Consider the following 15533-nt stretch of genomic DNA (forward strand, 5'->3'; position numbering starts at 1 on the left):
CTGTGACCTCCCTCTTGGTCTCCTTACCTTAGGCCACCACCTTACACCTGTGGAATATCTTACACCCACGTGCTCTCTCTCTTTTTGTCCCCTGATCACACTTTCCTACTGGTCAGAAATGCACGTTTGAATTTCTTTACTCTTGGTCTACAGACAAACCACCCTAAACATGCCTGATCATGTCTGGATTCCTTTCCTTTCAGTGCTCCTTGGGAAAAGCCAAAAGGTCAAGGGATCACACACACATGGCTGATAAATGGCAGAGTGGGATCTCAAATCCAGATTTGACTGTCTCTTAAGTTCATGAACTTTGAAACCACACTGTGCTTCTTGGGCCCAGTAATACTCACCGTCTGTGAGAAAGCAATCGTCTTGCCTAAGACCCCACAGCCAAAAGTAGCAGGGTTGAGACCCAAACCCAGATCTGCGTGGCTCCTTAGCCCACACTCCCCAACCCCACAAGGAATCTTCAGTTGCCCTTTAGTGTAATTACTGTGCTGCTCCCACATGGCTATTTCCCTACATTCCACTCTATGTCACTACATTATCAACTCTCCTGCAAGAATTCTGTGAGGTTATTCAGCAGGACTCACGCCCAATTTGTGGATGAAGAAACTGAGGCTCAGAGAGGAAAAGTGACTTGTCCAGGGCGGTAAGAATTGGCAGATACTGCAGGCAGCCTAGAGGTGACGGGATCCAGCCTGGCCTGGTGTGGTGGTGCTGACAATGGGAAAAGGTGGGTAGATAGGAGCAATATTTGAGAGGTAGACTAAGGGATATGCTGACAATATGCTGACTGATTGGATGTGGGGGTGAGGGAGACGGACGGGTCAAGAATGATTCCTAAATTTTTGGCATGACTGACTGGCTGAACCCTAAATGGGATCTCGGTAGCAGTTGAGACCTAAGTCAGATAATTGATGTGAATGCACTTTAGGAAAGGTCGAGCTGCGGCTGAAGTCGTGTGCGTGGATCACGGCAGTGCATTCCATTTTACAGATTGGGAAACTGAGGCACTGGGGGACTCAGGTCACATCGCTCTCTCCTCACACTCCTTAGATGAATGAAAGACCCAGGTGTGCTGGGCACCTTCTAGGAGCCAATACCCAGCTCGCCCCGCCCGCTTTCCCTGTCTACTGTTTGTATACCAATAAAGTTATTGAAATTGACGGTGGTTGCTAAGGAAGTGGGTCGCAGAGCCGGGTTGCTAAGGAAGTGAGCGGCCTTGGTCTCTCCCCATCCGGGGCAGCCGGGAATGGCTGAGCCCGGGATTCGCTACCGTTCCCCGCCGCTACCACCACCCACTTTCGGTTGCTGCCGCAGGTGAGTCGCTGGAGCCCAGGAGTCCACGGGGCAGGGCCAGCCCCTCCTGCCGCCTGAGGTATTCCCAGAGGCTCCCGCTGGCGCTGCCGCCTGGCTTCGCTACTCCCAGAGCGGGAGCATCCTCTGCTCTGCCTCCCGGGCATCTTCCCGCTGTCTGGGCGGCCGCGCCCCTCCCTCCCCAGCTAGAGGTGCTGCCACACCCCGCAGCGAGGGGTCAGGGTCCACCTGGGGGTCGGGGGTCTGGGACTGTGGTCAGGGACTCAGCTTCGAAGGGAGGACGGGAAGCAAAAGCTTGTGGTCCGAACCTTGGCACTGCCCCAGCTCACTCCGTGACCTTGGGCAATCCCCTTCTGCTCTGTGGCCTCAGTTGACCTGTTTGGTCAAGGATTTCCTAACACCTGCTACTCAGAGTGGTTAAGATGTTGAAGCGTGCATGTCGGAAGTGCCCTGAATAGGGAGAGGGAGAATTCTTAGGACACCCTAGCATGGGGGCCAACAGTCTAGTTTGAAGTCTGAGTGTCTGAGTTTGACATTCTGTATTTCTACTTAGTAATTGCATGGCCTTGGGCAAGTTAATCTCTAAGCCTCTTATCTGTAAAATGTGTTGATGAACCACTGTGGGAATCCAGTGAGACATAGTAAGTGCTCAACAAGCTATTAGGAGGCACGTGGGTTGGTTTGGGGCGAGACTTCCAGGAGATGACTTTGAGACAGGTAAGAGTGGGATTTATAGAGTGCCAGCTCATGTGGGTATTCCTTCCACCGTTGTTGACACCCCCCATTCCCAGTTTTATTCTCATTCTGCTCAGAGCAAGGAAGGTGACGAGGACTTCTGCAGGTAGCCCTGCCTGATGCGGGAAGGTTAAGTCCTTGTAGATGGCCACGGTTATGGTCTTATTTTCTACTTGGATCTTGTTGACTCTTCTAGAAGAAAAAGGCTATCTTGTGTCTTTTGGAAAGTGCTTCACACATAATACCTATTTACAAGTGTGATTACAAACTTTTCAGGTAAACTATCTTATTTAATCTTTACATAGACTTTGCCAGGTAGGTGGTGATGTTATTTCCATTCCACAGATGAGGAAACTGAGGCTCAGAAAAGTGAGAGACTTGCCTAAGAATCTTATACCTGTTGAATGATGGAGCAGGACACCTTTCCAGGTAAATCCTGTATTTCCTCCCCCACATCCCGATGTCTCTGATTTCTCAACGGTAGCTATTACCAAGCCACACACAAGGATTCTTTTATTACTCTGACTATCATGGCCAGAGGCTTGCCAGTCAGTGGCAGAGAAATGAGATCTTACATAAAGTTTCATTTACATAGATACCATCCAAAGTGTGAACCTCAGAAAGAGCTGGAACGTTTAAAAGCGGCCTTCTTTGTCCCTCAGGCTCCACCTCTTTCATGAGAGGAGCAAGCTAGATGATATCTGAAGGCCCTTTTGGTGCTGTTCCACGATTCCAGTTGCATGCTGTGGTTTCAAGCATAGCATCAGGCTGCCTGGGTTCAGACCTCGGCACTGCCACTTCCAAGCTGTGTGCCACGGAGGGACTGATCTCACCTCTTTGTGCTGCAGTGTCCTTATCCGTAAAATGGGAATGATTGTATCTACCCTGTAGGGCTATTGGAGGGATGTATTTGAGTCTAATACAGGTGAAATACCTGGCAATTTTGGTAAATGTTAGCTGTTGTTATGTAGGCTTAATGTAGTACCTGTATATTCTATTTATGATTGGTGAATGAAAAAATTAAATACCAGCTCTGGTCAGCCTCACAAGGTCGCTGCAAGCTTGAAACTGTGGCTGTCAGGGCATTATACAAATGTCAGTATTATTGCAGGGTTGTCCCAGAAACCTGCCATCCCATGCCAGGATGTTGGAGTTGCAGAGAAGATAACAGGTGTTGTCGAGTGCCATCCTGGATTGGTAGCTCGACTTCCAATTCAGTCCGTGTTGACTTGATCCCTCCATGCCAAGCACTGTGGAGGATGTGGAGATCAGCCCCACCTCCCTATCCTTTAAGGACCTCAGAGCTTAATTTGCAGATGACTAGCATTTGAAATGATTTGACTCCCTTTTTATTTTAAAGGTTTTATTTATTGATGTTAGAGAGGGGACTGGAGGGAGAAAGTGAGGGTGAGACACATCGACGTGAAAGAGAAATATTGGTCAGCTGCCTCTTGCACACCGGGCCCAACCAGGGACTAGGCCTAACCCAGGCATGTGCTCTGTCCGACCTTTTGTTTTGTGGGACGACACCCAAGCCACTGAGCCACACCACTCTGGGCAATCTGACTTCTTTAAATGACTTTATCTCTTGTACTTGCCCCGACTGCAGAGTAAAGCTGATTCAGACCCGTGTGTTCCTGGGCTTCTGGTGGGTGCCTGGATTAGAAGCCTCAGTTTCCCCTCTAAGCCATTTTATCCACTGATGTATGAGCCCCTAAGAAAGAGCCTTCTCTTATGCTGGTTAATAATGTAATGCTCTGCTGCCCTGGCCGGGTGGCTCTGTGGGATGGAGTGTCGTCCCTACACCAAAAGGTTGCAGGTTTGATCCCTGGTTAGGGCGCGGACTGGAGGCAACTGACCGATGTTTCTCTCACATTGATGTTTTTCTCTTTTTCTTTCTCTCTCCCCGGCTTCCTCTCTCTCTAAAATCAATAAAAACATACACTTGGGTGAGGATTAAGCAAATAAATACAATGCTCTGTTTATGGTACCTAATGGTTTACAGAAATGCTTAAACATACCTTTACTCATTTGGTCTTATCAGTAACCCAGCAAGGAGGATAAGGTGCAGATTGAGATCCCCATTTCACAGTCAAAGGACAGGAGGTGAGAAAGACACGCTGCCCTGGCTGGTGTGGCTCAGTGGATGGAGTGCTGACCTGCGAGCCGAAAGGCCACTTGTTCGGATCCCCATCAGGCCACATGCCTGGGTTGCAGGCTAGCCCCCAGTTGGGAGCGGGTGAGAGGCAACTGATCGATATTTTCTCTCACACACTGATGTTTCTTTCCCTCTCTTTCTCCCTCCCTTCCCCATCTCTCTAACAAATAAATACATATATACATCTTTAAAAAGAAAGTAAGAAAAGACATGCTGCTAGAAAGTGACTCATTTCGCATTGTAATCCAGGTCTTTAGACTCCAAGGTCAGTACTCTTGCCCCTACGCTGCCTCAGTTTCACTTACTCAACATATGCTGAGCACCTGGAATGTATCAGGCCCTGTTTTAGCCTGGGGATGTGATGGTAGCAAGATAGATGAAGTCTTTGCTCTCATGCAGCCTACGTTCTGGTAGGGGCAACAGAAAAAGAAGCCAGATAGTGAACGAGGCTCTTTGGACAGGACTAGGTGCTGTGAAAACAATACAAGAGTGATGTCACAGAGAGTGACTTCTTGAAGAGGTGGGGGGCCTGCTATTTTAATCAGGGGGGTCAGAGAAAGCCTCTCCAGGGTGGTGACATTTTTGCTGAGGTTTAGGGCCAGGAAGGGCCCAACCATTTGAAAATGTAGCAGAAAGAACAGTAGGGTTAAAGATTCTGAATTGGGAAGAAGCTTGGCAAGTTCTGGGAGCTGAAAGAAGGCTCAGAGTAGCTGGAGCAGGTGTCGGGCTGGGGCACTGTAGGCTGGAGGAAACGCAATGGGAGGCCACTGACGGCTTTAAGAAGGGGAGCGCCATCTATTTTTTGTTTAAAAAAAACAACAGCTTTGGCCTCTATGTGGCTGATGACTTTTAAGGGTCATAAGAATGGCAGCCAGGCCCTGGCTGGTATAGCTCAGTGGATTGAGCACGGGCCTGTGAACCAGAGGATCGAGGTTCGATTCCCAGTCGGGGCATATGCCTGGGTTGCCGGCAGGTTCCCTGCAGGCCAGTTCCCTGCAGGGGATGCACTAGAGGCAACCATACATTGATGTTTCTCTCCCTTTCTCCTTCCCCTCTAAAGATAAATAAATAAATAAAATCTTAAAAAAAAAAAAAAAAAAGAATGGCAGCCAGGATAGTAGTTAGGAAGCAAGGTTGGTGGCCTCCTAGGCTGGTGGCAGTGGAGATGGTATAAGTGGATGTAGTTTGGAGGCAGGATGGTGGCTTGGAGTGATGAGCTGAAGAAATCAAGGATGACTCCTGGGTGTTTGGCTTGAGCAGTTAGGTAGATGGTAGTGATGCCATCTGCCTCTAAAATGATGACAGGACTTTTTGGTAAGGTGCCCGTGAGGAAGAATTCGCTGTGATACACTCTGAACTCCTTGGAGGAGAGGCACAAGGTATAAACATCATATCCTTTTGTCTGCAGGGAGGAAATCCCAGGTTCCATTGCAGGAAGGCAGCCAGGTGCTTTGCATTGAAGCCTCCACCTTGGACATCCGTAAGCCCTTCTTTTCTCACAGTCTAGCTCTTTGCCAGCTTGTGGAGTGGCAGGAGTGGGCGATGCCAGGCCAGCGTCCATCTGCCTCGTGCTGTTGGCGTTGCTGTGCTGACTTGAGATCTTGGCTGATGAAGGCTAAAAGGAGGCTGGCCAGCTCCGGGAGAGAAAGGGAATCACAAGTGAAGCTCACTGTCAGTGCCTCAAGTGGCCACACTCTCCCTGCCAAAGCAGTTCTTCCCTGGCCATCATATGGCATTTCTAAAGTTTCAGAGCTCTTGATTTTGGAGTCCTGTGAAAAGCTGTTGTGTTCCGCCAGAATTCCGAGAGGAGTTTTGAATGGAGCAAGGGAATTCAAGCTTTCTTTTCATATATGCTAATACTTCCATGTGTAACTTTAGGCTTTACAATATTGTAGTTTCAACATGGTGAATTGTAAGACTAATAGTTCTACTTGTATAGCTTTGTTTGTGATTTAGAATGCTGTTCCATCTGTATTCTCATTTACTAATAATGTTCAGTCACTTGGGATCATATGGACTATGTATTATCCTCAGTTTACAGATGAAACATTGAGATGCTAAAAGGTTACTCCTTGTTATCAATAATATTAAGCACCTACTAGGTGCTAGAGTAAGTAAATCTTTGCTGCTCAAAGTCCTCTGCATGACAGAGACACCCCTGTCCCCTGGATGCTTATCTGACGTGCAGAATCTAAGCCTGGATCTAATACATCAGTCTGCATTTTACTGAGACCTCCCCTGCAAGTGTGTCCTGTGTGCATTAAAGCTTGTGATGCACTTGCTTGGTAATAAGTAGCAAAACTAGGGCCCTGGCTCAGTGGATTAAGTGCGGGCTGTGAACCAAAGGGTCTCTGATTCGATTCCCAATCAGGGCACTTGCCTGGGTTTTGGGCCAGGTGCCCAGTAGGGGCCATGTGAGAGGCAACCACACATTGATGTTTCTCTCCCTCTCTTTCTCCCTACCCCTCTCTAAAAATAAATAAATAAAATCTTTAAAAAACAAACAAACTAGGACTTGCCAGTGATCATGATAATAAAAGTAATAGGAATAGGTGACATTTATTGAGCCAAGCACTGTTCTAAGCACTGTGTCTCCTTTCATCCTCACCGCAGCCCTGTGACGAGGTAGTGTTGTGTCCCCCCTTTCCAGAAGGGGATAGTGGAGGTGCAGAGAAGTCAAAGAACTTCCCCAGATCTGCTGGCCCCAAGTCCGTTGTTCTTTCTGCCACTCACTTGTGCATCTGTCTTTCAGGTGGGCAGTAATTTCTGATACTTTGTCAAAGGCCTTTTTCTCTTCTGTACATGGGTAACAAATTTTAAAAGATTTTATTTCTTTTTCAAAAGGGAGGAGGGAGAAAGAGGAGAAAGAGGTGAAAAACATCAATGTGTGAGAGAGACATCAATTAGTTGCCTCTCACACGCCCCCAGCTGGGAATCTGGCCCGCAACCCTGACCTGGAATCAAATCAGTGACCTTTTGGTTTGTGGGACAGTGCCCAACCCACTGAACCACACCAGTCAGGGTTGGGTAACAAGTGCTGATAAAAGAAAGTGACTTCGAAGAAGGAAGAAATCAGGGGAAAAACTCTTGAACTATTTTAGTGTAACTGTAGGTGTCAGGTACTTGACTGATAGGCAAGAACATGCCCAGTTTGTGAGATGAGCTACCTGTCACACATCTTAGCGGTCTCACTCAGGGCAGAAACCGCTGAAGCAGGCAGGAGCTGTGGGCTTGTCTTCTGAGTCTGTCAGCCCTGAACCGTTTCTCGATTCTGATGATAGTATCTCCGTTGGGTAAGAAGAGAGTGGCTCAAGTCCTAGACCATCTGCTGACTAACTGCAAAAGGTTCAAGTGCTTTCCTTTTCCCTCTCTGCCCTGTGAGCTCATTGAGCCATTCAACATCTCCATATCTCCTCAGAGTCTTAGAAAGATTTCTTGGTCAAGGCCTATGCCATCCAGGAAATTCTGGTGTGAAAAGGCAGGGGAATGGGTGGAGGCATGAAATCTAATGGCAGTTCGGCCACTTGCTGTGTGATCTGGGGCACGTAACTGAACCTCTCTGGCCCTCAGCTCTATATATGCAAAATCTGGACATGGGCCAGTCTTCCACGTTCTTCGAGCCCTTCCTAAAAGACCCAGCTTTGAATTGGATAATACTGTCTTCTTCCTTGGTGACTTCATGCTGGGCTTTCTCCCAGACCTTCAAGGGCGAGGCTTCTAGAGCATATTTCTTGGCAGTCTGAGTTCATCACAGGCAGTTCATCTTTTCATCATCACACATCTGCATTGAAACATGGGATGTTACAGTTTAAGGTTCAGTTAATCATGGTGACACCTTGAGCTCTTCATGCACAGGCAGAGCTCTCTAGCATGCTGATTTACCTAAATTATAGTTTGCATTTGAGAGCACCAGTAATCATTGTGGTAGGTGTGGTTTTATTTTTAAAGCTTTTGGCGAGATATTTGCAGCACTTGTGTTTTGTCACATTTGAACATCCGAGTCACGTGTAAATGGAAGTGGGTGCTAGTAAGAGAAATTGTAATGGATTATTGGGAGTTGCGACTCGACCATCTTACCTCCCAGGGAGTCCTTCATATCACCTTCAACGGTGGTTTCAGGAAGGGCTGGCTTTGGGGCTTCCGTGGGTGACATAAACAGAAGCTAAAAGTTTTTAGCACAGTCTCCAGTAGCTTAGTGGATTGCAGTAGTTGTTACTTTATATGACATTTCAATAACCGAAGCAAAAAAAAAAAAAATCTAGCTAGTAAACCATAAAAGATTCCACCCAGGTAAGATAAAATATCAGCTCAAGTTACTTAAGATAACCGTAAGAAGAGAGTTCGTGGTGGAAACACTGGTTTTGCAAGATCTGCAATAATAAGTCAGAATCTAGTCTAAGGAACACACAGTGTTTTCCCTTTCTTGTTTCTTTAATTGCCAGCATTTTTTAATACAATTTTTTCCTGATCATTAAAACAATGAACTTCCTTTGAAGAAAATTCTGAAAAGATTAAATAAGATTCACGTTAAGCTCCACCACCCAGAAATAACCACCGTTAACATCTTGCTGGCCAAAGGCAAATACATTCCTAAATATATTTTATCTTATGAATGTGCAGTTCTTATTTTTCCTTTTGTTGTCATTTAGGCTACTTTCAATATTTAAGTGTTACAAATAATGCTATAGAGAATATTGTGATAATTATCTTTGCATAAACCTTTGCCTACATTTCTGATGATTTCTTTAAACTAGATCCATTAATTGTTAAAAAATTTTTAATTACGAAGGCAGCCCCCTTAAATACCTTAAATACACTGCTTTGGTAAAGTGGTACCTAAGGTTGGAGAGGCAGGCGTCATTACGGTTTTGGGGGGAGGGATTATCTGTGAAAATGGTGTCCTAATTCAGATTCAGCTTGCTTGTTCACTTGAAGGTCTATTTTTAGATAAAGGTACTCAAAGTGTAACTTCCATTTTTGCCTTGTAAACATTTACTTAACGTTGGATAACCATTTCCCATGTTCTCATGTTTAGTAATTGTGAACTAGTAAATTTTTCCTAGTATTGGGCATTAAAGTTATTTCCAGCTCTTTCTTTTTTTCTTTTTTATTTAATTATTGTTCAGGTACAGTTTTCTGTCTTTTACTCCCATCCCAGCCCCTCCCTCCCCGTGTTTCCAACTTTTCATAATCTCGGAGTGCCAGAGTGAACATCTTTGCTTCCCTCTCAACCTCAAAAGAGAACAATTCTAAGTAAATCATTTGGGAAAAGTTGGAATTCTAAAAAGTTCTAATGAAGAACTGTACATTTGCCTTCTTAAAATTTGATCTGACTCTTCTAAAAGTATCTTTAAAAACACAGCTTTTTTGAGCTATAGTTCATAAGAAGTATCTTTCAGTAGTTTTTCTTGGGCTTCTCGTTGCTTCTCCTTAAAGTATTTTCCTTTTGATACAGCATGCCCCGTGTGTGCGCCCCAGAACATGGGCCTTTCACATGTAAGCCCCGTCATTCTCTGAATAGGCCATTGGTTGGTGACATTAACCAGAAGTACTGTATGTACATTCTTGGTTTGGGGCACTGTGTGAGCTGTGAGAATAAGCATATCATTATGGAATTGGACAGTGAACTGTGATGGTTCTGGTGGACTTTGGGAGAGGGCTTTTAAAAAAATATTTAGCTCATTACTGACATAAATTCTGTGATTTGTAGGGAATTCTGCTTGATCAATTTTGGGAACTATTTACTGTAGAAGGGGCATATGTGTAGACAATTTCTTCTAGACAGAGTTTCTTAGCATTACTGCACACAGATCTTGAGGGCTCTTTTTTTTTAAGAATTTATTTTAATTGACATTTTAAGTATTTTTTTTCAAGAGCAATTTTATTTATTTATTTTTAGAGAGAGGGGAAGGGAGGAAGAGAAGGAGAGAAACATCCATTGGTTACCTCTCACCGGCCCCCAACTGGGGGCTAGCCTGCAACCCAGGCATGTGGCCTGATGGGGGATCGAACCAGCAATCTCTGGGTTTGGGGGTTGAGGCCCAACCCACTGAGCCACACCAGTCAGGGCTCCAGGGATTCTGATAAACTGGGATTTTGATTTTGGGGATCTGGTTGGGGTTAAAATCTGCAGAGCTAAACCAGGTGGGACAGGAGATTTTAGGGGACATCCAGACACAACAGGCTGCATTATATTGAATAACATGGTAAGAGTTATTTCCTTTTAATTTCTTTGGTTCTTTTGACTGTGTTAGGGAGAATATTTGCTTAGTTCCAGTCTGTTTCTTAACACTTGCTAAGCTGGCCTTCTAACCAAGAGAGGTTAGATCTCAGCCTTAGGGAAGCTGCAGTATCTAGCTAGAATTTAGTGACCTTTGTGTCCTTATATTTATTTTCACAGTTACCTTCTATTTGCAACAGATGATACCAATATTCCATTCCTAATAGGGATATAAATTTACTTTTTAAAAATTAATTTACGTTGCCCTGGCTGGTGTAGCTCAGTGGATTGAGCACGGGCCTGCCAACCAAAAGATGGCAGTTCGATTCCCAGTCAGGGCACATGCCTGGGTTGCAGGCCAATTCCCAGCAGGGGATGCACGAGGGGCAATCATACATTGATATTTCTCTCCCTCTCTCCTTCCCTTCCCTTCTAAAGATAAATTTTAAAAACAAATAAATAAATTTGTCTTAAAAGAAAGTAGCTTTTCAGAAAAGCCTCACATAAATAACAGTGCAGGTGGTGCAAGAGAAGACACAACCCCATGACTGACATTTAGGACCTGCTGGTGCAGAAGGAAAGGCCGTGAACTTTGGAGCCAGTTAGACAAGGTTTCTGCTTACTCTGCCACTTATTAACTCAGTGTGCCCTCTTACTTCCCTCTCCAAGTCTGGGATTTTTTTTCTCCTGTAAGTGGAGTCAGATCAGAAGCACTTCCTGTGGGCCAGGCACTGTAACGCTTGTCTTAGTCCGGTCCTCGCAGGCGCCGAAGTGTGGGGCGTTGGGTTCCTGCTGCACGGAGGAGGGAATAGACTCAGAGGTGAACTTGCACGGAGTCCTAGAACGAGGAATGGTAGGGCTGCGTTTCAGTCCCACGTGTGTCTGAATCTTTTCATTATTCTAGGCCACCTCCCTCTTTTAAGTATAGGCTTTACTGTGGCCGTCTACCCAGCTGAATGGCAGTCTAATTACAATGAAAAGTCATCACACATGCCCATGTTCACTACAGCATAATCCACTATAGCCAAGAGGTGGGAGCAGCCGAGATGTTTATGGGCAGGTGAGTGGATAAAGAAAATATGATATATACATGCAATGGGATATTATTTATTCTTAAGAAAAAAAGGAGATCTTGTCACTTGCTATAGCATGAGTGAACCTTGAAGCAGAATAATGGCTTCCAGGGCCTGATGAGGGGGAAGTAGGAATTGTTATCTGGTAGGTATAGAGTTTCTGTTTGTCAAGATGAAGAAGTTCTAGGTATCTGTTGTACAACGATGTGGCTATACCGTATTTTGCCGTGTGTCATGCGCTCCCATGCATAATGTGCACCCATGTTTCTGGGCACAGGATTGTTATACCCATGGTATATAATTAGTATACCATGTATAATGAGCATCCTTATTTTTCCCTCAAAAATGTGGGCAAAATAGCCCTGGCTGGTGTGGCTCAGTGGATTGAGCACTGCAATGTGAAGCAAAGGGTCACCGGTTTGATTCCCGGTCGGGGCACATACATGGGTTGTGGGCCAGGTTCCCCAGTGTGGGGGCCTGTGGGGGACAGCCACACATCAATGTTTCTCTCCCCCTCTTTCTCCCTTTATTTTATAAATGAATAAAATCTTTTTTAAAAATTAGGGCAAAATAGTGTGCATTATACACAGCAAAATATGGTGGTTACCACTACTGAACTGTACACTTAGAAATGGTTAGGAGGGTACATTTTATTTTGTGTGGGTTTTTTACTATAATTTAAAATTTCAAGAAATGGTGATGGAAAAAATAAGCAAAAAAATAAAAAGAAAAAATGTTTTTCAAAAGTTAACAGAAAGAAAAGCAAAGCCATTGGTCAGGGCAGGTTTTTTTCATTATGGAAAAATCTCAGCGTACATGAAAGAACAGTGGATTGAACCGTGAACCCATTACCCTGCTCCAGCAGTTATCAGCTTGTGGTAATTGTTTGCTCTATAACCTCCCATCTAGCCCACCCTGCCCTACCCCTGGTCCCAGCCAGCATATAACTTTATCTGAAAATACTTTTGTATGAATCTCAAAGTAACAACCTTCTTTTAGCTCTGACCAGCGTGGCTTAGTGGGTTGGGCATAGTACTGCAAACCAAAAGGTCAGTTCAGTTCAGTTCAAGTTCAGGCACATGCCAGGGTTGCCAGCCTGGTCCCCAGTTGGGGGCGTGTGGGAGGCAACCAGCGGTTGTTTCTTTTACACATTGATGTCTCTCTCCTGCCTCCTTCCCCTCTCTCTAAAAATAAATGAGAATAAAATCTTTAAAAAAGAAACTTCTTTTAAAAATACAGTTTTTACACCTAAAGTGTGAAATTCCTTAACACCATCTAATAGCCAATGTTCAGATTTCCTTGATTGTGTCATGCATTTAAAAATATTTTTAATTGGTTAATTTATTTGAGAAGGGTGGGAAGAGAGATCAGCTTGTTGTTCCACTTTCTTGTGCATTCACTGGTTGATTCTTGTATGTGCCCCGACCAGGGATCAAACCTTCAACCTTGGAGTATCAGGATGATGCTCCAACTAACTGAGGGACCCGGCCAAGGCCTCGTACATTGTTTTAACAGTTGGTTTGTTTGAATCAAGATCAAAAAAAGCATCCCACTCTAGGGCCAGATTTTGTATTTGGTCGATTAAGCCTCTTAATCAGAGGATACATTTTTAGCAGAGAAGCAACTTCATTTCTTTCCTGGACTAGTACATGGAGTGAGAAGTTCCTGGCAGGAAGGCTCTTCCAGTTTCAGAGCATGAGCTCTGTGCCGTGGTTGTGTGGGTGGCGGAGTGCACTGTCAGGGGAGATGGTGCAGCCTGGGAGGGGGAAGATGGCGCCCTCCGTCCACAAGGAACATGTATGCATTTGCATGTGTGGGAATGGATCCTACTAATTACTCCCACGTAGCTAAACATATATGTTTAAGATATTCACTGCAGCATTGTTTGCTGTAGCAGAAGATCAGAGACCATCAGAAGGTCCCTCATTAGTTAGGGGACTAATTAAATACATTGTAAGACCACCATACTATGGCATCTGGGCAACTGTTTTAAAGGCGAGTGGAGTTGTCTCTAAGATCAGTCAAACTGGATGGAAAATGGTGCATAGCGGACTCCCGCTTGGGTTCAGAATGCGCAGGAGCAGTGCAGCTATGTTACTGCTTGCATATGCGCTGACTTGCTCCCAGGGGTGGGGGGAGAATGTCCTCATTCGCTGTAGACTCACCCATACAGCTTCAGCTGTTCTAATCTACGCATCTATTGATACATGATATATATATGTACATGCGTGTTTTTAAATAAGTTTATATGTGGGTTTTAAATAAGGCAAGCCTGGTTTTGAATCCTGACTGTTCTATTTAATTGCTGTGTGACCTTGGGCAGATTAATTCCTTTGAACCTCCCATGTTTATTTTTAAAATAGGGCTAACACCTATTCCTTCTGAGGTGATTTGGAGGATAAAAGCTCCTGATGTACTGTGAGTTATATGACTAATAAATACAACAAAACCCCAGACCGACATTGCTTCTGAATGAGAATTGTCCTCTAGACTTGAATATATTTTTTATGAATGTATTCTATGAATGATTCACAGCGGGATACAGAAAGGGATTTCTTTCCCTCGTTTTCCTCTTTGATAAATGCTTTCTTTGTTTGCCTGTTTCAGTCATCAAGGGAGAGGACATGGCATCAGTTTGAACTCAGAGCAGGCATATATTTGTTCATGTTTCTTGTCTGTGACCTTCTAGGTCTCTTTCCAGGTAAGTAGCCTGCCTTGCTAAGGCACTTAAGCTGAAATCAAGCTGCTAGACATTTTCCCCAAAGAAAAAATAGCTTTATTGCCATCTCCCCACTTGATATTAAGAAACAAAATACACGCGTCTATTAAAAAGGCCAGAGGAAGCCAAAAAATCACTTTCGAGCTTCCTCCCAGAGATTTGTATTGCTTGCATTTCCTGAGTTTTTATTAGACATTTTGAGCTAGGCTAAGCATTGGACATTTATTAGCCTGTTTAGTCCTTAGTTCTTTAAAGTAGGTGGTGTTATTCACCCATTTTATAGAAGTTATGACTTAGGTAACTTTCTCAAAGTTTTATAGCCAAATGGCAGAACAGACACTCAAACACTGACCTGTTAAACACTGAAGCTTGTGCTTTAACCCTGATTTACATGGTTTCTCCGCCTTTCTCTGCAGATTTCCCCGCTAGCTCTCTGTTTGGGTAGCCTGCTTTTCTTCAACAAAATGCCTTGGACATCTTCCCAAATGTGAAGACCTAGAGGTGTACTGCTATTCTGATGACCGCATAATTTTCCATTGTGTAGGGATGACGTGTCACGATCCAACTGGCCCCTCACCGATGAGCATTTGAGAGGTTAGAGGTGGCTCTGTGATCAACATAAACAGGCACATACATTTTATACACATATTCAGTTAGTCAGTGATGCCCTTAAAATAACTCCAAGAAATCGAATCACTGTTTCAAGGGAGTAATTACATTTTAAGTATTATACTTTATTGTTTTAGTATTAATTTGGCCAAGTGCCTTCCAATAATTTATAACACTTTGAGGTGCTGTGGTTCTTATGTATACTGTAAAAAGGCAGTTTGAAAGTTTTTAGACAATTTGCACAACTGCTTGGCTTACAAAAAAGATGGCTTTATGTTTACGAACAGTGAACATAAAGTGAACAGACTATTTTATTAGTCTGTTATTTTGACGTATTTGCTCTGAGGACCTTCTCAGACTGAGACTGCCTGACATGCTGCACTGGTAATTAGAAATATAAGGACTCCATCGCTATAGGCCTCGTCAAAGCTCTTTTTCTGAAGCTTCACCGTAAAGTTGAGATAAGTAGTTTTACTCCTAGGGCCCTTGGTTCATCATTAAAAAAATTTTTTTAATTTAATCTTTTTTTAAAGATTCTATTTATTTATTTTAGGGAGGGGGGAAAGGAAGGAGGAAGAGAGGGAGAAAAACATCAGCTGTGGTTGTCTCTTGTGCATCCCCAACCAAGTACTTGGCCCACAACCCAGGCATGTGCCCTGACTGGGAATCGAACTTGGAGACCCCTTGGCTCACAGGCCG

At 44.4% G+C, this 15533-nt stretch overlaps 1 protein-coding gene across 6 annotated transcripts in view; it reads left to right on the forward strand.

Annotated features, from left to right (window-relative positions):
* The first annotated feature begins 1223 nt into the window (after positions 1–1223).
* Positions 1224–15533, forward strand: part of KIF3B (kinesin family member 3B) — a 40829-nt gene continuing 26519 nt past the window's right edge. The window contains exons 1-3 of one of the 6 annotated variants that reach the window (XM_053671229.1): positions 1224–1323; positions 2401–2484; positions 4100–4161. The gene's annotated coding sequence lies outside the window, so the exon portion shown is untranslated. The other 5 variants (XM_053671227.1, XM_037143210.2, XM_053671228.1 and 2 more) reach the window with 5 other exon arrangements.

The sequence above is a fragment of the Artibeus jamaicensis genome, unplaced genomic scaffold, assembly GCF_021234435.1.
Source record: "Artibeus jamaicensis isolate MK-2021 breed Jamaican fruit bat unplaced genomic scaffold, CSHL_Jam_final contig_685, whole genome shotgun sequence".
Classification (NCBI taxonomy): Eukaryota; Metazoa; Chordata; class Mammalia; order Chiroptera; family Phyllostomidae; genus Artibeus; species Artibeus jamaicensis.